This window comes from Polypterus senegalus, chromosome 6 (assembly GCF_016835505.1).
Source record: "Polypterus senegalus isolate Bchr_013 chromosome 6, ASM1683550v1, whole genome shotgun sequence".
NCBI classification, from domain to species: domain Eukaryota; kingdom Metazoa; phylum Chordata; class Cladistia; order Polypteriformes; family Polypteridae; genus Polypterus; species Polypterus senegalus.
This window is the reverse complement of record NC_053159.1, coordinates 166,980,348-167,006,412: the sequence shown is the minus strand read 5'-3', so window position 1 is coordinate 167,006,412 and position 26,065 is coordinate 166,980,348.

Sequence of the window (26,065 nt, the reverse complement as noted above, 5' to 3'; positions counted from 1 at the left end):
GTGCCCACTGAACCCAGCAGAGCTGTGCTAAACTCCAACCCATGTTGCTCTGTGGGAGTCTGATGTTCCTCTGCAACCTGGGATGTATGGGGGACTGCCATCTAGCACTCCAGGGGAGATAATACCCTGTGCATGTCCTCTCTCCCAGTCCTTTCATTACATCACCGTCTGCCACACCTGGTAATTCTCCAGTTGCTTCACAGAATCCAAAAGGGTCACTGTATCATGACATTGATAGGCATAGTCGGGGGCTCAATGGGTGTATCATCACAGATATGATCTGGATAGTCAATTTGGGACACAATAAATGACTAATTATTTTATCTTTTGGGAATTAATGAGAACAACAACAACATTAATTTATTAATATAACACATTTTAATACACAGTTTGCAGCTGAATGTGCTTTACAAAGAGAAAGTTACAAAAAACTTGGTATGAATAATAATGAATAAGTAACAAAGAAATGATAAAAAAAATCTATACAATCTTAAAAAACATAGATATATACTTAGTAAAAAAGAATCATCCTTATAAACAAAATCATATTATAAGTCTCTAAAGATGAGCCTGGTGAAAAGGTCAGATGGAATGGATCGGAGACCAGAAAAAATGAAACAACTCCAGTTTAGCTGGAGAAAAACAAAAAATATGCAGGGGGTCTATGGTCAAAACACCGGTCAGCCCCCACTGGGCATCTCCCTAACATATCCATCCATCCATTTTCCAACCCGCTGAATCCGAACACAGGGTCACGGGGGTCTGCTGGAGCCAATCCCAGCCAACACAGGGCACAAGGCAGGAACCAATCCTGGGCAGGGTGCCAACCCACCGCAAGACACACATAAACACACCAAGGCCAATTTAGAATCGCCAATCCACCTAACCTGCATGTCTTTGGACTGTGGGAGGAAACCGGAGCACCCGGAGCAAACTCACACAGACACGGGGAGAACATGCAAACTCCATGCAGGGAGGACCCGGGAGGTGACCCCAGGTCTCCTAACTGCGAGGCAGCAGCGCTACCACTGCGCCACCGTGCCACCCCTCCCTAACATAAATGTGCTTAAATCAGTTCTTATGTTTTAAAGGCTTCATCCCAGATGATTCAATGCAGTTGGTCTCGTGGATAGCTGGGGTACCTGCTTTCATTCCAGCAATCCAATAGATTCTTATGCTGTCGCCTTTCCCAAATGTTTTTGCATCACTATGTCTATCTTATCTGTTTTCTGTTTTTAGGCACGTTATTCTTTGTGTGTATTTTTGAGCTTTGATACTTTGTTTTTTGAGGGAATTCTTTCCAATACTGTGGTTTTTTAATGCTCATTTAGGAGCAGGATGAGTGGGCAGGTGCTCGTTGCATTAAAGCTCATTACAGCTTTGTGTAGTTCTGCTAATAGCTTACTACTTTTTCAGGTTATTCAATAAAATCCAACGTCTGTCTGTCTGTCTGATTGTATTTCTGTCCGCTTTTCACGAGAGAACTACTTAACGGATTTAGATTGGGTTTTTTTCTATAATTTGCTTGAATATTCCAGTTGATTTTGCAACCTCTCTGCACATTATAGTTCACTTGCGGTACTGATTTATCCGTGCAAATGCGAGAGAGGTGGGGCAGGGCTCCTCCTCACTCACGCGCCAGCCTCAGGGTGTATCTTAAATCTGCTTAGCTAGCGAACAAGAGAACTACTTAATGGCTTTAGATCGGGTTTTTTTCTAGAATTTTCTTGAACATTCCGGTTGATTTTGTAACTTTTCTCATCACGCTAAGTATCATATTTCGCTTGCAGGAGCGATACATTCACACTAATTCAAGACAGAGGCTACGGGCCAAGAAGAGGGGGAAGCATGACATCAAGAGTGGGGAGTCAGTCTATCTTTGCATTTTGGAGCGTAATTTGCCTCCTCTTAGTTAGCAATACCTTTTTGTTTATTGATTTTTAAAGTTTATCCTGTTTCACTACTATGTGGGCAGAGCTGGGGGGGAATGGCTAGTTTATATATATATATATATATAGAGCACCTGGCAAATAATACAAAGAGCAAATAACATGTATTTTGCCCTAATTGGAGCGTATCAGGTGTACGCACTTTTGCTTCCCCTGTCCAGGATCGAACTTCAGATGTCAGTGCCTGAGGTTGTGCCATGTTGGCTGGTTCACTTACTAGACAGATTGTACATTGGAGTATCCATAGGCCTGAATCTCAGTCTGATTATTTGGATGTTCACCTACCAGGTAATGCTTGGTTGGTTCCACCAAGCCCTGTCAGTTGCGAGAAGCAGATCATAGGCATAGATAGATAGATAGATAATGCAGGTTTAAACGTGAAGTTACTTATAGAAGTTGCAAATTTCAGAGCCTGTTATACTATACTTATTTTTATGGTCCAGGTAGATTTTGTCCTGGCTCGGCAGGAAACATAACTAATTTTTTGAGACCAACCAGGAGATGCATGCAAAAGACAAAACAAAACAAAATATAAATGACAAGGCCAAAACCCAGTAGAGAGGCAAGACTGAAGATCTAAAATCAGGTAAGAAGTCAAAACCAGGCAATGCATGAAGATCAATTAGGATAAAGGGAGTTTTTATGTGTGTGTGTGTGTGTGTGCTTAAAGTATTTAGCCACAAGTCGCATAAAAAGTTTGGTGCAATCTCTGACCTTTAATCCTGTTACGCCGATGAACTCTAGGCCACACCCCCAGAGACCATGCCCCTAGAAACACAGGACGTAACCCTAATCACATTTAGTCTAATATAGAATATAGAAAAAAACCCTAAAATTCAGTGCTGATCATTCACAGTTTACACAGTGAATAAGCCAAAATATGTTTCTGATACCAATGTGAAATCAGGGAGTTATTTTAATATCCTAATTAAATGCATTACTGATATTGAGCAAAACATGCAATCATTTTTTCTTTTCCAAAAAAATCTATTTGAGTTACCTCATAGCTGGCATACAGGACAGATAATTCTTTGTGCACACCAGCTGCTGGTTTGGGTCTGCCAAGTTAGATCTTTCACAATTTGTTGCAGTTCCCATTTGAACTTCATAGTGGTGAGCTGCTAACAGTTGAAAAAAAATTCAAAGACTTATAATTCTGCATATGTAAATTATTTTTGTAAAAAAAAAATGTTATCCAAAATATGGGTAAAAAGAATAAAAAAAACTGAAAGTGAAATATTCTGTGTTGTGATGCCACTTAGATTTTAGACTCCCACTATCCCCTGTTTACATCTGTTACCCATAAATGTGCTTGTGTATTGTGCTATAGGCCTAAAAACGTTTTAAGAGATTACTCATATTTAGCAGTCACATTGTTAACTTCTATTGTGCTCTGCTATCTGTGTCATTATCTTTATTCTCTTCTCCATTATAAATCCACTCAAATAATGTTCAGGGTGCCCCCCATTAACACTGAGCCCAGCATGTGGTGCTGAATGCCTGTACTCTACCCCAATTCTCAATGCACCATTGCCTAAACTTGAGTTCTAGACATCATATCCTAGATATCATATCCAGATATTTTTCAATTGTTTTCCAATCTCTAGTCCTTGTAAACCTGACACCGGGCCACACCATCAGCACTTGTGTGGGGGCAGCAGCCCAGTGTGGGAAGAAAGTGGGTGTCTTTCTTTTAGGAGTAAATTAGATTACAGTACAGAAATAACCTTATCGGTGGGTGGCACTTTTTTTTTTTTGATCTTTATTTTGCCTTATACAATTTCTTTTATTAGGAATTTGTTAGTTTTTGCATACCCCCTTGGGGTCAGAGCGTAGAGTCAGCCATTGTACAGCAGCCCTGGAGGGTCTTGCTCAAGGGCCCAGCAGAGTAGGATCTCTTTTGGCATTGACGGGGATTCAAACCAGCAACCTTCTGGATACCAGCACAGATCCTTAGCCACGCTGGTGCAGTGTTTAGCACCACTGACTCTCAGGTCCAGAGTTCAGGGCTGGAATGCCATGCCTGGGCACTACCTGCATGGAATTCACATGTTGCCCCTGTGTCTGTGGGGGTTTCCTCTGGCACTCTGGTTAACTAGTGATTCTAATTTACCCCTGCATGATTGTGTGTGTGTGAGCATGCCCTGCAAAGGACTAGTGCCATGATTCATGCCTGTTGTTGGCCAAATATGCTGTGGTCTGCTTCAGCTATGCTTTGATGCTGATTAGGATTAGACAGTTTTAAGGATGTAACAGTGTCCTCCAAAAGGTTTGCAACAATCATACATTTTTCCTTGATCTACTCTTTTGCTCCACAGTTTAAAATTCCAAATCAAACACTTCTGTGCACACTACAGACTTTTATTTAAGGGTATTTGAATACATTTTGGTCACACCATACAGAAATACCAACACTCTTTCTGCATGGTTACCCCCATTTCAGGGCACCAAAATGTTTGGGACAAAGCAATGACAGGACATTAAAGCCGTCATATTGAGTCCTTTGTCGCATATCCCTTCCGTGTTTAAAGTCTGGTATTCAAAGACATCGCCAGGTGCTGAGGATCCTTTCTGGTGATGCTCTGCAAAGCCTCCATTGCAGCCATCTTCAGTTCCTACTTGTTTCGGGGGTTTGTTCCCTTAAGTGTTGTCTTCAGCATATGGAGGTTATGCTCAGTTGAATTTAAATTGCTTGACTATTCAAGAATTTTCCATTTTTTAGCTTTGAAAACTCTGGCATTCTCTTATCAGTATGTTTGGGATCTTTATCTTGTTGTAGGATGAAACGCAATCCATTGAGTTAGGAACTTGAGTAGATCAGACGTTTCTATACAACCCAGAATCCCCACATCAACGAAGGTAAGTGTGTCTGTGGTAGCCATACATGCCCAAGCCATAACACTGCCACCACCATGTTTAACACATGCAGTGGTCTGCTTTGGATCTTGGGAAGTTCCTCCTCGTCTTCACACTTTACACTTGCCATCTCTCTGATTAGGTTCATCTTTGCCGCATCTGTCCACAAGACCTTTTTCCCAGAATTCTGCAGGCCCTTTTAAGTCCTTTTTCTCCAACTGTAATCTGGCCATCCGGTTTATGTCTAACTTATGGTTTTCATTCGCAGTGTGGCCTCTGTATTTCTGTTCATGAAGTCTTCTGCTGATAGCCGTCTCTGACACATAAACGTCTGCCTCCAGAAGACTGTTCTGATCCATCAGACAGGTTTTTGGGGCTTTTTATTTACCATAGTGAGGATTCTTCTGTTATCAGCTGTTAAGGTCTTCAATGGCCTACCAGTCCCTTTGTGATTATTGTTATTTCTTCTTAATAATACGAGGGGATACCCAAAAATAACCAGAATCTGTACCTCGTACGCAATCTAGACTTAGTTACAAATTTCTCCGCTACGTGTAGCATACTTGGAGTATTCTGTGCCAGTCTGCCAAGTGGTGTTGCTCTGTATTGTTCGTACGGCATCCCATGTCAGTTTTTCTTGGTGCTTATTAAATGTGTTCTGCGATTTTTGTGATGGGTAATCATAAAGAACAGCGAGTCTGCATTATATGATGTTATCTCTTAGGGAAAAAGGCTGCTGAAATTGTAGTGATGCTTGAAACTGCTTTTAAAGAGGAAGCTTTAAGTAAAACACAGGTCTACGAGTGGTTTTCCACATTTCAAACAAGGGGAAATGTCACTTGATCTTGCTCCGTGCGACTTTTTCTTGTTCCCGCATATGAAAAAAGAACTCAAAGGAAAGTGTTTTTGTACTGTGGAGGAAGTCAAAGAAAAAATCGCTGCAGGCCTTTGGCAACCTTCCTCTTCAGCAATTCTGAAAATGTTTCCACCAGTGGGAAAACCGTTGGGACAAGTGCATTCATTTACATAGAGAGTACTTTGAAAAGGATTAAAGTTTCAGTAAGTTATTAAAACAAGTTTTTTTTTTTCAATTCTGGTTAGTTTTGGGTACCCCCTCGTATTTCAGACAGTTGATTTAGCTCATCCTAAGGTGTTACCAATGTCTCTAATGGTTTTATTCTTCTTTTTCTGCCTCATAATAACTTCTTTGACTTTCATTGGCACAGCTCTTGCCCTCATGTTGAACAATGCCAACAACAGTCTCCAAAGGGTAGAAGCAAGGCATAACGTGAGGTACCACAGCAATGCGGATGACACACAACTGTATTTATCAATAGCGCCTGATGACCCCGACTCTCTTGGTTCACTGACACAATGTCTTACTTGTGTTTCTGAATGAACGAGTAGTAATTTTCTCAAACTAAATAAGGAGAAAACAGAAATTTTAGTGATTGGCAAAAATGGATATAATGATTGTATTAGAAATAAATTTAGGATTAAAAGTCAAGACGGAGGTAAAGAATTTAGGGGTAATTATTGACTATGACCTAAATTTTAAATCACATATTAATTAGATTACTAGGACAGCATTTTTTCGCTTAAGAAATATAGCAAAAGTTAGTTCTCTTACAACAAGATGCTGAGAAATTAGATCACATTCCTGTCAGGACTACCAAAAAAAACCCATCAATCGAATGCAACGAGTGCAGAATGCAGCTGCTAGAATCTTAATTAGGAAAAGAAAATCTGAACACATCTCTCCAGTTCTGATGTTACTACACTGGTTACCTGTGTCATTTAGAATTGATTTTAAAATATTGCTTATGGTTTACAAAGCCTTCAATAATCTCACTCCATTCTATATCTCGGAATGTCCTTCACCTTACACTCCAAATCGTAACCATAGATCTACAAATGAGTGTCTACTTAGAATTCCAAGAGCTAAACTTTAAAGAAATGGTGAGGCAGCCTTCTGCTGTTATGCGCCTAAAATCTGGAATGGCTTACTGATAGAAATTCGCCAAGCTAATACAGTGGAGCAATTTTAAGAAACTGCTAAAAACTCATTATTTTTACATGACTTTTTCATAGCTACATTTTAGTTTAATACTGATATTCTGTATATGCATTTAATTATCATCATTCATGGTGGCTCTGAAATCCGTACTAACCCCTACTTTATCTGTTGTTCTTTTTCCGGTTTTCTGTGGAGGCGATCTGCGCCACCACCACCTGATCAAAGCACTGTGATGTCACTACATTGAAGGATTGAAGGCCAGCGGTCCACATGACCATCATTATGAAGTTCTTCCATGTGAGCCCTGAAAACAATGAGGACTGATTGAGGTCATTTATGTTAGGTAGAATGCCTAGAGAGGGCTGGGTGGTCTTATGTCCTTGGAACCCCTGTAGATGTTGTTTGTTTTTATTTTTTCTGTCCTCCCTGGCCATCAGACCTTACTTTTATACTATGTTAATTAGTATTGCCTAATTTTATTTTTAAATTTTGTCTTTTTTCTCTTTCTTCATCCTGTAAAGCACTTTGAGTTACAACATTTGTATGAAAATGTGCTATAGAAATAAATATTTCTGTTGTTGTAGTAGGGATCTTATGAGTGCACTAATAGAGCAATAAAACACACCTGAGCAATCACAAATACCTGTGACACCAAACATTATGGTGCCCTGAAATGGGGGGGCATGTATATGAAATGTTGCCATTTCTGCATTGTGTGAGCAAAATGTAGCCAAATACCCTTAAATGAAAGTCTGAAATGCCCACTTTAATCACATCTGACGTGTTTGAGTTGTAATTTGAAACTGTGGAGCACAGTGGCAAATCATGGATAAATATCTCTTTGTCCCAAATATTATAGAGGGTACTGCATGTTACCTTTTTGAAAGAAAGTCTGCTGAAACAATGCTGGAGAAAAAAAGACATCTTAATACATCTCTTTTAATATTATAGAAAACATCAGTTCTCTTATTTATCAAAGCGGGGAGACTCCAGTTTAAGACTGTGTGGTGAGTCGCTGGGGATGGTACCCAGCCGAGATGCCTGGAAGGACCGGGAGAGGGACTACGCCTCCTCCGGACCACGAGAGGGCAGCCACCCTGGTTGGTATGGGGGCCATGGGAACGGAGCATTGAAGCTCAACCCATAGGGGCCTGTGGTCACCGCCAGGGGATGCCTGAAAAGCCCTGGACATCAGCACTTCCGCTGCACCTGGAGGTGCTGGGGGAAGGAAAACCAGGGACACCAGGAGTGCTTCCGGGTGCTCGTGCGGCACTTCCACCACACCAGGAAGTGCCGCCGGAAGCTCATCAGGAGGTACCAGCAGCATGGCTGGGTGAACATAAAAGGGACCGCCTCCCTCCATTCAGTAGCTGGAGTTGGGTGGTAGTGGCTGAACCTCAGAGGAGAGAAGTGGAGGCGTTGTGAAAGGCCTGGACTGAGGGTGCTTGGTGCAGGGGCAATGGGTTGTGTGTGCAGTACTTTTATTAATAGTTGAAAATATGAATAAACGTGTGTGTGGTTTGAATCAGTGTCTGCCTGTCTGTGTCACAACTGCTTCTCCCTTTCTGAAACACATCACTAAACATTCACCTGAAATTTTGTATCCCAAAAGTAAAATCATGTGAACTTGTACAAACAGATTGGCGCTTTGTTATCATAGCAGATCCTCACATGTCTTTTTTCAGTATTTCAAGAAATGACAGCATGATCAATGCGGACTCAAGCATGATCATCTAATAAGAAGGAAGTGTTGAAACTGCAAAATAAAAAAAGTCCTGAAAGAAGAAAAGAACCATTGCAAATAAGTAACCGGTCTGAAACAATAAAGTGTTCAGATTGCAGCCCTTCTCTCAAAGGTTAGAGAATTAATATAATGAACCTATTAATGTGGATTAATATGGATGTGTGTGTTTATATGCATAGTCTGCAGATTTCTTTCTATTCACAGTTACAGCATTATATGTGAAAATCTGTGAAGCTCAGCAGAGCTCTTTATAAGAATAAACTGAATTGTGACATGAATGAGAATCAAAATATGCTGATTGTGCTAACAGTATTCTCTGCAACCCATATGTGAGACTTTTTCAATCTTTGTCTTAAGATTTATAGAATTCTTTCTTTGCTGTTAATTCTCTTTACAATTCCTGACGCTATTAATAAAACTTCAACCAACTAGTACATATGCTGAAAAAAAAAACAAAAAAACCTCCTGAATGCTCCTCCATCTGCAGTCTAATTAAAAGTCATTAACCGTGTATGGCATGTTAACTGCATTCATTGTGGTGTCAGCGAGTGCCCTAGTAAATGCAGGTAGCTGACAGATGTAGAGGTCATTTGTGTCGGTCAAGCCAGAATGCTTTAGTCCTGGGCTCTGACTCACTCCTGCTATTAATCCAGCTACTTGTCTTCATATCCTGCAGCTGTTTCTGTCACTGATTCTCTTCTGCTCTTTCATTCCCTCTTCTGCCAGACACAGATGACCAGACACTGCACTTTTTCAGCCTCCATAATATGCGCTATTCCTAGAGAACGACCTTCACATTCTGCTTTATTTGGGAAACCTCATGAATATCATCAAGGGTAAAGGAAAACAGAGCTGTATATGAGTAATTCATAAGAATTAATATTTACAATTTTTTATTAGAAGCAATCAAAACCTCACACTCTAGCAATTGTGAGGCCGAAGAGTGAAGCCTTTGAAGTACATACAGTGTGATCTTTAGTGGGCATCCCAGAGCCCCAAACCTCAGACACAACAACAGAGACTCAAGTCCTGGGTTTAAAAATGCTTATTTTTATTTAGAAAAATGACAGAACCTCCATCCCCACAGAAGCCTCTGCAGGTCCTCAAGGATACCACCACAGCTGCCGCCCAGAACTACAACTCTCATGGAGCTCTGGGTGTGTCCAAAGATGGACTATGTGAAAAGGAAGTGGCCATCCAAAGTACTGGGGGGACGTGCGGCCCTATAAGACAGTCACCCTCTGTCCTTCAGTTAAATCTGCCCAATTAGGAGAGGGAACACCAACCATTTTGGTTGGGGCGGTGATCAACTGAAGTTCTCCTTCCCTTATGAGGGCCAGGTATCTGTACCTCCATCACAGTCAGAATGCCAGCTGATCCTTGCCATCTATTACAACAGGTATAAGAAAACACAAATATTTGAGATAGGTTACATGGCAGTGCTGTGGTTGGCCCTTAGGTTTCAGTCCTGCTCATTGTCAATGTGGATTCTACATCCTCTCTGTGTTCACGTGGGTTCTTCCAAGCAAGATTATTATAGTTTTGCCTTTTTATATTAGTTTTTACTTCTATTTTTTTCTGACCTTACTTGGAAATTCAGTTTAGTTTTAGTGTTCCTTCATTGTGCATTTTTAGTTTTAGTTTAGTTTTAATTTCACAAAGGTATTTCTATTTTATTTTTATATATATTAGTTTCAGTTTTAGTTTTAGTGATTATGGCATGGAGCTCCTACGGAGTTACTTTTGTGTCACAATCAAACAAAACTGCACACTTATCAGATTTGGATATGAGTTTAATGTTAGTGGAAGCTTACTATACTGCCTGGTTTACTATCTGGTTTTGTTTTAGTCGAATAAAAACAAACATAATCAAAACAAGACACTGAATATGAACAATTTTATCGTTTTTAAAATATTTTCTCATGAAAATCACAAGGGCTTAGGAAGAACAGGACTCTTAGGTTTGAGTCAGTGTGCAGACCCCACCTAACTGTATTGAGGGAAACAAAGAACAACAAGCATGTAGTGTCAAGGTTAGGGGTGGTGAGTCTTGAATAGCCCACCACAAGAACAGTAAACCCATAATGAGCAGGGCAAGAGCAGGTAATAAGAGTATGGACAGGCACAAAACAACAGAGACTGCGTCTGAGATTAAGAAAACATATACATTATCTAAGCCTGTTTATCCAGAGTAGGATTGCAGAACTTACAAGGGTTAAAGACTAATGGCAAGAATATTCATTCACAAACTAAAACTAAAAATATTTTAGTAAATTATTATTTTATTTCAGTTAGTCTTTCCAGCTACTTTAATAGTTTCGTTTAGTTTTAGTTTTTAATTTTGGTTTTGTTAATTATTTTATTTCAGTTTACAAAAATGTTTTTTTAATAATAGTTTCAGATTTGATTTTAGTTTTTGTTAACTATAATAACCTTGCTTCCAAGGTATTTCCGTTTCCTTCCTTTTCCCGGTGACAATTAGGCTAGATTGACTGATGAGTCTAAATCGGTCCACTATGTCTCAGTATGTGACTGACCAGGGAAGTTGCCCACATATTGTGTAGAATTGCATATTTGGCACACAATGTAAACATTTTTTTTGTATTATATTTTTGTCACCTGTCTGAGGTGAACAGGTATGAACTTCATTGTACTATGTACACATAATAACAAACTTGTGCTCAGTGGGGTTAGGATAGGTTTTGGTACCCTTTGACTGTGTCCTGGAGGTTTAAAAATAATTAAATAAATAATAACATATGTGAATTATGAATGTATAATGGGAGTGGTGCAGAGGGTAGTGTTGTTAAACTTGCATCGTGTTTCAGTAACCAGCTAGATTACTGGGAGGTTTTAATGATTACATGGGATTTCTCTAACCCCTCAAAGACATACAGAAGAGTTGATGGTTGATATCCAATTCAAGTGTGTATGAGCTGTGTTTACTACCGATGTCATGTCATGTCCTATCCTATCCACGACTGCCTCATGTCCTGTATCTGCTACTACAGAGATAACCTTGAGCAGCTGAACTGAATAAAATCGGTCTGTAACGTAGATGGGTGTCACAATAGAACAGTGGTTGGTACCGCTACCTCTCCATGCATCCATTGTTTTTCACTCAAGTCCCATTCCCATTTTATGTCAATATCACGGTGAGATTAAGAGCCTACAGGCCCTGGGGTGTCAACGCTTATAAGGACCCCTCCACTTGGACCTCACTATCCACACTATGGACACACATATTAGAACATTAGAACACTCTAGACGAGAACAGGCCATTCAGCCTGTCTGTCTGCCACACTAAGTGGTAACTTAATCCAAGTGTCTATCGTTATCTGTGTGAGGAAAAACTTCCTAATGTTTGTGTGAAATTTACACATATAGTTATTTTGTTTCCAAATGTGTTGTTGAGGAATTCATTTAATAATTTTAAACACTTTTGTGATGTCTTCTCTTAATCTTTGTTTGCTTAAGCTGAAAAGGCTCAGCTCTCCTCATAATTCATTGTTTATATATATATATATATATATAGTCACATATGTGCGCATGCGAGGAAGCTAAAGGGCTTGAGTAAGGACAGTTCCGAGACATACCGGGATGTGGCAGAGTGCACTGACTCTTTTTCTCCCTTGCCTGCAGACCATTCATTGGAGATTCCACTTGGTCCTCTTGACGTCACTTCCAGGACCGAGCCAAAGGAAGGAGACCTTGCCGGCTCCGGCCCCTGTGATGTCACATCTGGGCTCGCACCAATGGCAGAAGACCTACATGAGCTGACCCCTTTGACTTCACTTCCTGTCTTCCCCTTTAACAGCCTCCACCTTTTCCCTATTCCCTTAGTTCTGTTTTGGACTCGGTTTTGTGCACATCAGTGCTGTATCAATTGAAAGCAACTTTGCAGCCAGGAAACCAAATTATACTGGTGGCTGCCCCAAACCTTTATATGACTCTGTCTCAAGTTTGTGACAATATATATATATATATATATACAGTGCATCCGGAAAGTATTCACAGCGCATCACTTTTTCCACATTTTGTTACGTTACAGCCTTATTCCAAAATGGATTAAATTAATTTTTTCCTCAGAATTCTACACACAACACCCCATAATGACAACATGAAAAAAGTTTACTTGAGGTTTTTGCAAATTTATTAAAAATAAAAAACTGAGAAATCACATGTATATATGTATTCACAGCCTTTGCTCAATACTTTGTCGATGCACCTTTGGCAGCAATTACAGCTTCAAGTCTTTTTGAATATGATGCCACAAGCTTGGCACACCTATCCTTGGCCGGTTTCGCCCATTCCTCTTTGCAGCACCTCCCAAGCTCCATCAGGTTGGATGGGAAGCGTCGGTGCACAGCCATTTTAAGATCTCTCCAGAGATGTTCAATCGGATTCAAGTCTCGGCTCTGGCTGGGCCACTCAAGGACATTCACAGAGTTGTCCTGAAGCCACTCCTTTGATATCTTGGTTGTGTGCTCAGGGTCGTTGTCCTGCTGAAAGATAAACTGTCGCCCCAGTCTGGGGTCAAGAGTGCTCTGGAGCAGGTTTTCATCCAGGATGTCTCTGTACATTGCTGCAGTCATCTTTCCCTTTATCCTGAATAGTCTCCCAGTTCCTGCCACTGAAAAACATCCCCACAGCATGATGCTGCCACCACCATGCTTCACTGTAAGGATGGTATTGGCCTGGTGATGAGCGGTGCCTGGGTTCCTCCAAATGTGATGCCTGGCCTTCACACCAAAAAGTTCAATCTTTGTCTCATCAGACCAGAGAATTTTGTTTCTCATGGTTTGAGAGTCCTTCAGGTGCCTTTTGGCAAACTCCAGACGGGCTGCCATGTGCCTTTTACTAAGGAGTGGCTTCCGTCTGGCCACTCTACCATACAGGCCTGATTGGCGGATTGCTGCAGAGATGGTTGTCCTTTTGGAAGGTTCTCCTCTCTCCACAGAGGACCTCTGGAGCTCTGACAGAGTGACCATCGGGTTCTTGGTCACCTTCCTGACTAAGGCCCTTCTCCCCCAATCACTCAGTTTAGATGTCCGGCCAGCTCTATGAAGAGTCCTGGTGGTTTCGAACTTCTTCCACTTATGGATGATGAAGGCCACTGTGCTCATTGGGACCTTCAAAGCAGCAGAAATTTTTCTGTAACCTTCCCCAGATTTGTGCCTCGAGACAATCCTGTCTCAGAGGCCTACAGACAATTCCTTTGACTTCATGCTTGGTTTGGTGCTCTGACATGAACTGTCAACTGTGGCACCTTATATAGACAGGTGTGTGCCTTTCCTAATCATGTCCAATCAACTGAATTTACCACAGGTGGACTCCAATTAAGCTGCAGAAACATCTCAAGGATGATCAGGGGAAACAGGATGCACCTGAGCTCAATTTTGAGCTTCATGCCAAAGGCTGTGAATACTTATATACATGTGCTTTCTCAGTTTTTTTATTTTTAATAAATTTACAAAAATCTCAAGTAAACTTTTTTCACGTTGTCATTATGTGGTGTTGTGTGTAGAATTTTGAGGAAAAAAATGAATTAATCCATTTTGGAAAAAGGCTGTAACATAACAAAATGTTGAAAAAGTGATGAGCTGTGAGTACTTTCCAGATGCACTGTATGACACTCCTCTGACTTCAATGCAGCCACTGGCATGGCTGGCTATGATGATTGTCTCAGTCCCCATGGGTTTGGTGACCGTGGTGAAAGTGGCTCCATTTTCCTTAACTTTGCAAAAGGTCAGGGACTGCGAATTGCTGGATCCTGGTTCCAGTGCCCTGAACCGCATCGTTGGACTTGGTACTCCAATACTGGTGGTGCGGTGAAGGAGATCGATCACATTCTCGTGGGCAGACACTGGAAGCTCTTGCAAAACTGCAGGGTCTACAGAAGTGCCCAGTTTGTAAATTCTGACCACAGATTTGTTGTTGCTACTCTTAGGATCCAGTTTAGGTCCAATAGGTTACCACCTACAAGGAAAATGAGCCTGGACTTGGCCAGACTCCAAGACCAGGCTGTTTCTAATGAGTTTGCCCACAGTTTATGTGAGGAACTTTCAGATTTGGTATGACTGCCAATCCTAATGTGATGTGGTAGACCTTCCGCGACAAGACCCTGAAGGTTGCTGAGGGTTGTGTTGGTGTTACTGGTGTTCCCAGAAGGAGGTGTTTCAACTCGCAGTGCACCCTAGATATCATCAAGAGGAGTTGTAGTGCATGGCTCAATGGCAACTCTGTTCTGTACCAGCAACTGAGAAGGACAGCTGCGAGGGCTCTGAGGGCAGATAAAGAGGTGTTTGTTAGAGGAATCTGTGAACAAGTGGCACACCATCTGTGGCCTAGTGACCCACGCCCTGCTTACAGAGGAATCGAAGCATTACGCACATCTGAATCTGTTCCTCGGAGAGCCACAGTCAGGACGGGTGATGGAACGGTCCTTACGGATGACACTGCAGTTGTGACCTGCTGGGCTGTCTACTTTGAGCAGCTGTTCAAAGCTGATCCTCCAACTAGGACGATTGGATATCTCTGGGTCCAAGGTTCTTGAGGCTGATCTGCCTATTAGCTGTGAACCACCCAATCTCACTGAGGTGAACCAGCTTAGGGGGAAAAGGCTGCAGGGATCTGTGGTATCCAGGGTGAACTCCAGGCTGGTAGTAAGGCTGTCCTCCTGGTATTGCAAACAATCTTTGTTTCCATTTGGAAGACTGGCATTATCCCAACTGACTGAAAAACGGGACTTGTCATCCCTATCTGGAAAGGAAAGGGTGATCGCCTCGACTGCAGCAACTACAGGGGGATAACACTGCTCTCGGTTCCGGGTAAGGTCCTTGCTAGGGTCATACTCAATAGGATCCCTGATCACTTGGTCACCTACCACCGACCGGAACACTCTGGTTTTACGCCTACGAAGTCTACCATCGACCGCATCCTGGCACTGAGGGTTCTCATGGACCGCAAACGCGAATATCGGCAGAGTTGCTTTGCAGCTTTTGTCTATTTTTGCAAAGCGTTTGACTCAGTTGTTCGAGCTGCCCTGTGGGACATCCTGAGGGTTCGCAGGATCCCCTCAAGGTTACTGGATATCATGGCTGGCCTGTACACTGGTACTGTGAGTGCTGTGCAGAGTGGAGGCAGGACCTCTGCATTTTTCCCAGTTGATTCTGAGGATCGTCAGGGGTGTGTTCTGCTCCTACTCTGTTCAATACTTGTATGGACTGAGTATTGGGCAAGGTCGTGGGGTCCAGCGGCTGTGGGGCATCTGTTGGTGAAGAAAGATTCACGGATCTTGACTTTGCTGACGATGGTGTGATCTTCGCAGAGTCAATGGAGGGTCTGATCGGGGAGCTTGAGAGACTGAGTGAGTAGTCTGAGTGTCTGGGCTTGAGAGTGTCCTGGATAAAAACCAAGATCCAGGCCTTTAATAACCTCTTGGGCACAGCCATCAGCAGTGTGTCTGTTTGCGGAGAGAGTGTCGACCTTGTTGAGAGGTTTACTTACCTCTGCAGTGACATTCATTTCTCTGGTGACTCTTCCTATGAAGTCAGTAGATGGATTGGGAGAGCATGGGGGAGTTATGAGGTCGCTGGAAAGGGGTGTGTGGTGCTCCCGATATCTATGCAAAAGGACGAAGATCCAAGTCTTTAGAGTCCTGGTGCTTCCTGTCTTGCTATATGGTTGTGAGACATGGACGCTATCCAGTGACCTGAGACGAAGACTGGACTCCTTTGGTACTGTGTCTCTCCGGAAAATCCTTGGGTACCGTTGGTTTGACTTTGTGTCGAATGAGCGGTTGCTCATGGAGTCCTGAATGAGGCGCAGTACCTGCATTGTGAGGGAGTTTCAGTTACGGCCATGTGACGCGTTTCCCCGAGGGTGATCCAGCTCGTAAGATCCTCATTGTTGGGGACCCGAGTGGCTGGACCAGGCCAAGGGGTCGCCCACACAACACCTGGCTGTGGCAGATAGAGGGTCATTTCTGGATGGTGGTACTGGACCATGCATCTGCCTTGGGGGTTGCAAACTGGGATCCCGAGTTGTTTCGTCATGTAGTGGGTGCAGCAACTCACTGTACCAGTGCATGCTCCCCAACTTGACTTGACTTGACTTGATCAAGCATATCGGCCTCATATAGAAGTGGGAAAAGATGACGAGGAAGAAGAACATTTTTACTGTACAGAATATGGGTGTGTGATACATGGATTACAAAGTACATCAAGGATCACTTTTCCTTCTTTTATTTTCCTCTGTCTCACTTTTTCTCTCAGCTTAGTTCTGTGTCATGCTGTCCTGTAATTTTTCCACGCCTCTGTCAAACACTCTTATATTCCTAACTTCACTCTGCTCTTTTTAAAGAAAAGAGAATACTCCCTTATCTAACCCACTCCATTCATCCCTCGATCTAAGACCTGCTACTACTGTTCACGAAGTGTAAGATACTCATCTCCTCCTTATACTAGCTAAAGCATTCAAGCATCTCTTTTTAGCAGCTCTTCAAAGCAGGGGCTGACACATTTCTCTCTCTCTCTGTCTTTATATTATATATATAAATATAAATATATAGGGTTAGATTGTTTAATGAAACTCAGTGGACCATGCCATCGGCAAAGCTTATTTTAAATTTACTGTCATAACTCTAACTAGGCATGACTTCCACAGAGCCTGAACATTTTGCCTTAGGAGTAAGGCTACCAAATTTGCCAGCAGGATGATCAGTGAAGAAATACCAGGGCTGACATGTCTTCATTTGATAAAAGGGTCATGGATTATCTGAATGGGCTATTTAGTGCAGCAGATAGCTAAATCTCTCCAATTGAAGACCACATTTTCTTAGATGTATTTTTCTGAAGTCATGTGCAGAAAAAGATATTTAAAGCTTGCTTGGGAATTAATATTTATTCGTTCATGAAAACATTTTATAATATTAGAAAAAGCACAATAAAACCAAGCAAAAATGTCTCGTGGTTTTAAAACAAGTCAGTATTTTGTGTGGCCTACCTTATGGTGCAAACCTGAAACAATTTTGTCTGTGACATTGCCGTTGAATTTTTTCCCAGTACTTCTGTAGTAACCTCTTCCAAGGCTCCATTAGAATTTTCGGTGTCTCATTTTTTGCTCTTTTCCCTTTCCAAGTGATGCCATAGTTCAGTTAGTGTGATTTTGGGGCTATGAGATGGCCAACCCAAAAATGTGTGGTCATCCAAAGCTTGCAATGGAATAATGTTTGGCATGCCAACCTGACTGTCCCCATTTACTTTAAGTTCAAAACATCACAAACGCATGATGGTGTAAAAAGGAAACAAAATAATAGCCGCACAAAATAAAGTGGTTTCCATTAATCAAGACTCTCTAGTCTGCCTTAGCTCTGGGTGATTCGTGAAGAAGTGATGCCATTTTGTTCCAGGTTGGCTTTAATTACAGTATGTCTACAGTGTGTCTGGGGTTGGCATCGAGATGAGAGGAGTTTTTGCCAACAAGGTATTTCCCTGCATGTATGGCAAAATCTGTTTATACATCTCAGCAGTTATCATCCCACTGATTTTCACCAGATCTTTCACACAGTTGGTTGAAATGCACCACAGACCTCGAGAGAACCTTCCTGGTACATCCCAGAAAGCTTCAAATGTGCTTCTCCTGGTGTCACACTGACATGTTATGAACTCTTCTGCATGTTGTATTTTCACAAGGATGATTTCTTAGTTGCAATATGACTTATAAGACCATTTCTTTAAAGATATAATAGCATGGCTGAAGCATGTACAGTACTTTGGTGCCAGAGGACTCTTCCAGGAGCTTTGCAAACAAGTCACTGAATTTCATTTTGTCCCATTAGATGTGGACAGGTTTTTAGATCTTACACTGCCTTCAGCTTGCCCAGTTTATCAAATTTCTTTAGTGATGGTTCAAACACCACATCTTGAAAATCCGGTTTAGTGTGCTGATGCTTACTGACTGTAGCCTTATTGAAACAAATTTATGAGTTAAAGCCCACCAAAGTGGGTTGGCTTAGTAAATTACAAACCTTTCCTTGAGGCACCCCAATATCTGTGCTTGCCTTCCTTACAAACATCCATCCACCCATTCAGTCATTTTAACTTTAGCCTGAGCAGGGTCAAGGGGAAGATGGTGATTATCCCAGCAAGTATCAGTCAAAAGGCAGGAATAATGTCTGAACAGGGCACTAGTCCATCTCAGGGTGAACACACATACTGTACACAGACAGACACACACACAGGCCAATTTAGTGCCACCTATTCACTGCATCTCACTGGACTGTGGGAGGAAACTGAAGCATTGAGAGGAAACTGACATGGGCACAGGGGAGAATATGCCATCTCCACACAGGTAGTAGTTGAGTGGCGCCACCATAATGCCGCTCCTCCTTACAACTAAATTACACCGCTAACTATTGAGATATGAGTCTCAAACATGGTAAAAAGGGTTGTGAGGCCTACAAACATCTCTCAAGACAAGCCAAGACCTTACCCTTGGTAGCTAGCCCCAAACTACTACTGGCAGGATTTTGGCCTAACAGGCCCTGAAGTGGGATGCTGACTATAAAACTTCAAAACACTGATGTAAACAATGATGTAAAAGCAATGTTTGCATATGGGCAGAGGTAGTTGTAGCATGAAGCTGTGCCACTCCAATGAATAGCTTAACCAGCATGTATTATCTCATAAGCTTCTCATTAAGACGAAGATCAAGCACCTTCTGCACTTGGCATGATTGTCAGTGGGGGTCATGGTCGTTGTTTTCTTTTGTGTCACATGTGTGTACCAGGTGGTGTAAGCAGCTTCCATGATTTTGTTTCACTCTTAACACGAAACAAGTTCTGGGAATGACATTCTTTCTCTTCTTATCATGCAAAGAGCTTCTGCAATTTGTTTCATGTCCAAAGGATGTACCACTCTTTACTTTTCTCTCTGCCATGTTACCTTTTCCAACAGTCTGCCTATTCAATTTTCTGTAAAGCATTCTGTAAGACATGAACCCTGATAACTTAGTGGGGGCTGCCATTAGTCAAATGTTGAGCTTCACAAGCCTCAATCATGCCATAAGCTTTAGATTAAGACCAAGATCAAGATTATAACTCCTATGGTTTGTGAGTAATCATGTCACAACTTCGAGCCAGGCAGACACAACCCTTAGCATTTTATTTATATATACTGTAGATGCCTTTCAAGAGAAAGGATTACCATCAACTTCTGGCTTGAATAGACAACTCCAAATTAAGAGTTTATTATGACAAAGCAAATGGAAGCACAAAAACAGAAAAAATAGTGAAAAAGGGTAAAATGGTTTGCCCATATCTGCAACTCGAGACTATTGTGTCCAAATACAAGGAATGGCTTGAAGAGAACTCTGGAAATTCTTGTCAATTTTTATTGCGTCAATTTTAACATAAGAATTTTTTTTCTTGCGTGAATGAACACATTGCCCAGATAATTTGCTTTGGCAGTGTACAGTTTTTTTTTTTTTCCAACATGCCTTTAAAATTTCAAAAATGCAAATAGAAAATGCAAAAAATCATGAATGATGCATTAGAACACGGGTGTCAAACTCCAGGCCTGGAGGGCCGCAGTGGATGCAGGTTTTCTTTCGAACGCTTTTCCTAATTAATGTCCAGTTTTAACTGCTAATTAACGTCTTTCCCCTCTATTTTACTAGCCCTGTTTTTAAGGATTAAGTCTTCTGAATTGATTCTTTTCTTCATTAAATGACAGCCAAACAGAAATGAGATATGAAACGAGCCAACAGATGACCAGCTAAATTGGGGCTTTAAACTCCAACCAGTTCCTTCATGAGAAACTGATTCTTGCTGTTAATTAAACCCGTTATTCAATTCCATGGCTTGTTGCTGCTCTCTTTTTGCCACAGCAGACTTTTCCAAAACTGTTGATATTCTGTTTTTTTCTAAGAACTCCTAAAATGTTTTGGTAACCTGAGGGATCAACCTTACTGAGATCTTTATTTTCAGATTTTGTTTGATGAGTACAGGCGAGCTGGTCATGTCCTGCTTGTTTTATGTCTCATTACTGTCCGGCTGCTAATTAAGGAAAAACAACTAAGGGGCCCGAGTCAAAGTAAATTAAAGCTAAGGCTAAAGAAGTTAATTAGCATCAAAAACTGGTCACTAATTAAGAAGATGGTTAGAATGAAAACCTGCAGCCACTGCGGCCCTCCAGGACTGGAGTTCGACACCCCTGCATTAGAAGGTCCCATTATTATGTGGAAATGCATTTGAAAATGTTGCTTATATTGTTCTGTATATGGATTTGGACTGTCTGTTTCAAGTGTGACTGTTCAAAAATGTTATATAAACGTCTTATTCAAAAGCAAAAATTGACTTTCACAATTAAAAGAACATTTGTTTGCTTTAGCCTGTGTATATGTCTGCCTTATGTTACTCCAGAACATACCATGCAGTATTGCTTTATTTTACAGATTAGTTTTGTCACCTTAGTTTTAGTCATTTTGAATGGATATCTGATATCGTCATTAATAAAACAGACGAACCTCTGCTCTTTGAATACATCTCTTTACAATGCATTTTGGGACAGAATTTTTCTGCCTCACTGCTCTGCTCCAGGATGAACTATGCAAAGATTTCTAAGCACTTCTCTGTCATTATAAAAGTATCCTTCTGATATCCAATTCATCTGAGAACCCTGACTTGCTGCTGCAACAATAGCCATCTTCCTTTATAACAACTTTAGAGTGAATATTTAAAAGTGTCTTTCTAGGGTCAGGAATAGTCTTTTAGCCACCTCGGCTGGCACATGGTTTCACACCCAGTTTGAGACAGCTGCTGACATATCATAAAGGAATGAGGCGTAATCAAAAATGTGCATATTCAGGTCATGTATATTACATTTTTACTACAACTGGGAAAAAAAGAAAGTAACTCACCTTAGTTTAGGTCTGCATACTCCTGCATTGATCAACTGTTCCCACTCATATCATCCCATCCTGTGCAGCCGTGTCCAGAACAACTGATCTACAGACTACGCTTCCCGTGTTCTGTATTATTTGTTAACCAGTAACAGCGCGCTGCACGATAATGTGCTGTGAATACACTTGACTTGAGCATTTCTAGTTTTCATCCTCTTTCTTTGTACGTTTAGCATTCGTTTGCTCAGAGTTGATGCGCTTGATGCTTCCTGAGCAGCTCTTCTTTTCTCAACCCTAGCGGCCCGCTTCTTCACTTCTTTTGTCGGCATCTTTTCGCGTTAAAACTGATTAAGTCACTGTTTGTGTTGCAATTACTTAGTACATTTTCTTTAATTTTTTACTTAAGCTGGCATTTAAGCCTTCAATCTGCCTCAAGAATTATTTAAGATATGAAGACGTAGGGGAAGTGACGGCGAAGGTGGTAGGGATGAGAACGATTTAAAATATTTGCACAGAGCACAGTGACATTAAACTTATGTTCTTATTACAGACCAATCAGACCAAAGCCAAACTGACCAATCAGATTGATAGAAGAGACTGGACCCATACACACACACAGACACTAGCATTTTATTATATATTAGATAATATTATAAATTCCAAAAAAGCAAGTACAGTAGCACCCAAAATGTTTATCCTAGGTTTGAACATATTCAAATCTTTACTTATTTTTTATCTGAATATCCAAACCTTAATTTTTTGCAAATCTGCTAGCCAGTACTGCCCATAACCAAACCAGAGCCCCTAAGCAGAATCTTCTTGATCTCACCCCCACCATATCCCTACCTGAATATGCTACAATAGTATTGCCTATAACAGCTGTAATTTGAACAATAAATATCCATCCATCCATTTTCCAACCTGCTGAATCCAAACACAGGGTCACAGGGGTCTGCCAGAGCCAATCCCAGCCAACACTGGGCACAAACCAATCCTGGGCAGGGTGCCAACCCACCACAGGACACACACATCAATGCCAATTTAGAATCGCCAATCCACCTAACCAGCATGTCTTTAGACTGTGGGAGGAAACCGGAGCGCCCGGAGGAAAACCACGCAGAGAACATGCAAACTCCACACAGGGAGGACCCAGGAAGCGAACCCGGGTCTCCTAACTGCGAGGCAAATACTTTTTTTTAATAATTTAAATTTGAAAGTGAATGTGTACTTGTTTTTTAGTGTCATTAGCTGACATTTTGGCCTTTATTATGTCATCACACATCACCTTCTGTGCGAAGTCTACCCTGATGGCGATGATAGCTAAGCTGCCTATACGTTGTTGTGCCAAGGATGACCTCAGGTATGTCTAGATGAGCTTAAGTTTAAAAAAAAATGACAATACAGAAGATTAGATTTGAACATCAATGGTATTTAATGGCTGTGGTGGGCTAGCGCCCTGCCCGGGGTTTGTTTCCTGCCTTGCGCCCTGTGTTGGCTGGGATTGGCTCCAGCAGACCCCCGTGACCCTGTGTTAGGATATAACGGGTTGGATAATAGATGGATGGTTGGATGGCATTTAATGGCAATGACATACCATTTGATTTGTTTCATTTATAAATGAAAGCCTAATTAGTAGTAATAATAATAATAATTGTAATGGTCTAGGGTACCAATGTGCTGTTACTCTTTATTACGTGATACACCCAACAGTATCACTTGTGATGCGATACAAAAATAATAAAAGCAATTTGAATGCAGCTATTCTACCATATTAATACTACTACTAGTAATACTAAAAAACACTACCACTAATAATAATAAAGATAATAAAATAAAGCAACTCTACTACTACTAATAATGATAATGTTTAAAATATTACTACTACTTCTAATTATAAAAATAACATAAAAACTACTACTGCTATTGAACATGCTTAATAAACATAGTTAATTCAGTAAATACAGGGTCAAATGATAGCTAATTTCCACCTAAGGTATACCATAGAAATACTGTATCTGATTTGAAAGAGCATTATCAACCAAAAAGACACAACAAAGCATAACATTTTCAAGCTTTCAGCTTTGCAGGAGCCCATATAAAAAAGATAGTTTAATAAAAACTTTCTGAAATTCATAAGTGATCCCGGCCATGGACTGGTTTCTTATGGTTTGTGTCCCTTTGAGTAATTTGCTGACTCTGAATTCCCTGCATCCCAACACAATAACAAAGCAGGTCTGAATTTTTTTGGACTTCTAAACAACTGCAGTAGCATCCCGTGTCTGATTCATTACTTGTGCCCCGTGCCCAAAACTTGGTCCTTGAAATACAGTGGTCAATAATAAATTGAACTGTTTAATTTACAGACCCCACTAATTCATTACTTATCTGGGTACTCACATTTTTCCAGAAGAAGACCATACTTGGTTAATCCACATTTCTAAATTAGCCTGTTGTGAGTCAGCTTTTCTATTTATGGCACAGTACTCTTCGATGGGCTAGCTGCCTGTTCACGATAGACTTCTGCCTTGTTCCCAGCATTTCACCTCCCCAAAATCCTGAATCAAAAAAGCGGGTTAGAAAAGGAATTATAATGTATAGATTTACATCAATATACGAACATTACAGAATGGCTGGCATTCAGTGGCTAAACAAACACAGATACGCTTCAGTTGGGTCTGCTACTGCAAATTAAAGCAGACTCTGCTCTTTATCTACAAATGTCAATTTAATAACTTAATGAAGCTGGCAAACAACATTTGTTTTGGCTGTCTGCTTTGTCTTGGTCGACTCCTATATTACTTTACTTTCCCCTTTTATACTCTTTATTGCATAGTCTTTATCAGAATGCCTCATATCTTCTAGACTTACCACTGTTTATAAGGAATTGTACTTTGTAACTTCTCCCCACCTTCCCTTCTATATCTATACCCTCAGGCAATTACAGAAACTAAAAAGATCAGCAGGAATTAGGTAAAACATTTTAATAATGTATTATTGATCATTTTCATAAAATAATATTAATGAAGCAAAGTACATGTGAATATTGGCAACAATACTACCCTATGCTAGATGTGTAGCTTCAGGTGGCACACAGACTTGTATTTACTCCAATGTCTCCAGTCAAATCATCATTTCTAGTCAGCTTTCTTCAGGACAACCCACATGCCAAAATGGCTGCCACGTTGTGCTCCTCATTGTGTTCTATTCATGGACATGGTGTGAGAGAGAAAAAGATAGAGAGAGAAAGGAGTAAAGGGACCAACTTTATACATTTCTGCCCAAATCTTTCAGCCAATAGGGTGTCGTTGTACAGAATGGCCTCTGATTCAAAACCAATCCCAAACAGCCATACTCCAGACCAATGGGTGCACACACTGCCTTTTCACACCCGGCCTCAAGCAGTGGATTCCATTTGTTTAGCTGAAGGCTACCAGTTACTGTAAGTAGTTTTATGGCCTTCTTGGTGGATGTTTCACAGGCTCTAAGTCCAAATGCAGTCACCCTTGCCAAGTTGGTCTAATGCCCTTGCAATAAACATCACATCCTGTGTCAGTCCTGAAGACTCAGGGTTGATTAGTTAGACATCAAGGCATTGCTATTCTCCTAAATGAACTAGAAAATTCCTCCTGAAGCATTAATATTACATTTGCAGTGTCTGACTTACAAATAATGACTTAGAAAATATTTATCAACTTATATACAGAATATCACTCCACCACACTGTCTATATACATTGAAACAGTGTTTTCAGGAACCAAAAACTAATCATATTGAAAATGCTCTTCATAGTGTAGAAATATGAAAACGCTGGACTTTGAGTGGCAATGTGGATGGGGAAAAATGGAGAATTTTGAGAATGGGTACTATGTATTGAAACACTGAAATACTTCATGTGATGTAGCAGGTCCACGGCCAGTTTTTAAATAAATAATAGAGGGGGCGTGGTAGTGTGGTTGGAGCGGTTCTCGGACGTTACGTGATGTGGGCGTTTCCTCGCTTAAGTGCACAGGTGGGGAATTGTCCATATCCATAATTGATGCCAAGAGCTGCTAATCGCCACACCTGTGCCACATCCCCATAATAAATTGGAGAAGCGCAAGTGCGGAAAGTGAAGAATGATGATCAAAAGAAAGCAGGTTAGAGGAGGTGAAAGAAGAAGAGGCTGAAGTTGGTGCATGCGTGCATGTGAGAGACAGGGAGCAAGAGGGCAGGCTCACTAATCAGAGAAGGCAGCTGGGAAGGGAGCCCTAGCAGAGTGTTTGGCCAACACCCGGGGGACAGCACAAAGTGCTGAGCACATTGGAGGAGCAGGAGTGAGAAGAATGTGATTGGCCTCGCTGCATAAGGTAGCAGGAGTCAGAAGGCTTGGAAGGTGGAAGCCACAGCGTCATCGTCCTTGTCCCTGGGGAACCCAAGTCAGTTTGGAGAGCCCTACGGAGCCAGGGACTGCAAGACTACAGACTAGAAGGAGAAGGTCAGCTGCAGGTGGGGCCACTCCCCAGGGGCATTACCCAGATGGGAGAAGCACCGGGTGTTGTTTTAAAGGACTGCTTCCAGTCATTGTTTTAACTTTGTTTTTGAAAGATTCATTTATTG